We start from the raw sequence: 955 nt of genomic DNA on the forward strand, positions 1-955 counted from the left end.
TACAGATAGCGCAATAAATCAAAGTGCATTGTCTGTGGGAGGCCCTGGCGCATGAATCTGTGCAGCGGGAACTACCTCGGACCACCATCGGCCGAGAAAACCCCACTGTCTCATGGGGCCGGACACTCAGGGTCAGGGTAAAATCCAATATATATCTGGTGATATCTCGGGTGCTATTACAGATAGCGCAATAAATCAAAGTGCATTGTCTGTAGGAGGCCCTGGCGCATGAATCTGTGCAGCGGGAACGACCACGGACCACCAGGGGCCGCGAAAACCGTAGTCTCATGGGGCCGGACACTCAGGGTCAGGGGAAAATCCAATATATATCTGGTGATATCTCGGATGCTATTAGAGATAGCGCAATAAACCAAAGTGTATTATCTGCAGGAGGCCCTGGCGGTTGAATCTGTGCAGCGGGAACGACCTCGGACCACCAGGGGCCGAGAAAACCACAGTCTCATGGGGCCGGACACTCAGGATCAGGGGAAAATCCAATATATATCTGGTGATATCTCGGCTGCTATTAGAGATAGCCCAATAAACCAAAGTGAATTATCTGCAGGAAGCCCTGGCGCATGAATCTGTGCAACGGGAACTACCTCGGACCACCAGGGGCCGAGAAAAGCACAGTCTCATGGGGCCGGACACTCAGGGTCAGGGTAAAATCCAATATATATCTGGTGATATCTCGGGTGCTATCACAGATAGCGCAATAAACCAAAGTGAATTATCTGCAGAAGGCCCTGGCGCATGAATCTGAGCAGCGGGAACGACCTCGGACCACCAGGGGCCGAGAAAACCACCGTCTCATGGGGCCGGACACTCAGGGTCTGGGGAAAATTCAATATATATCTGGTGATATCTCGGGTGCTATTAGAGATAGCGAAATAAACCAAAGTGAATTATCTGCAGGAGGCCCTGGCGCATGAATCTGTGCAGCGGGAACGTCCTT

Source organism: Nomia melanderi, unplaced genomic scaffold (genome assembly GCF_051020985.1).
Source record: "Nomia melanderi isolate GNS246 unplaced genomic scaffold, iyNomMela1 scaffold0014, whole genome shotgun sequence".
Classification (NCBI taxonomy): domain Eukaryota; kingdom Metazoa; phylum Arthropoda; class Insecta; order Hymenoptera; family Halictidae; genus Nomia; species Nomia melanderi.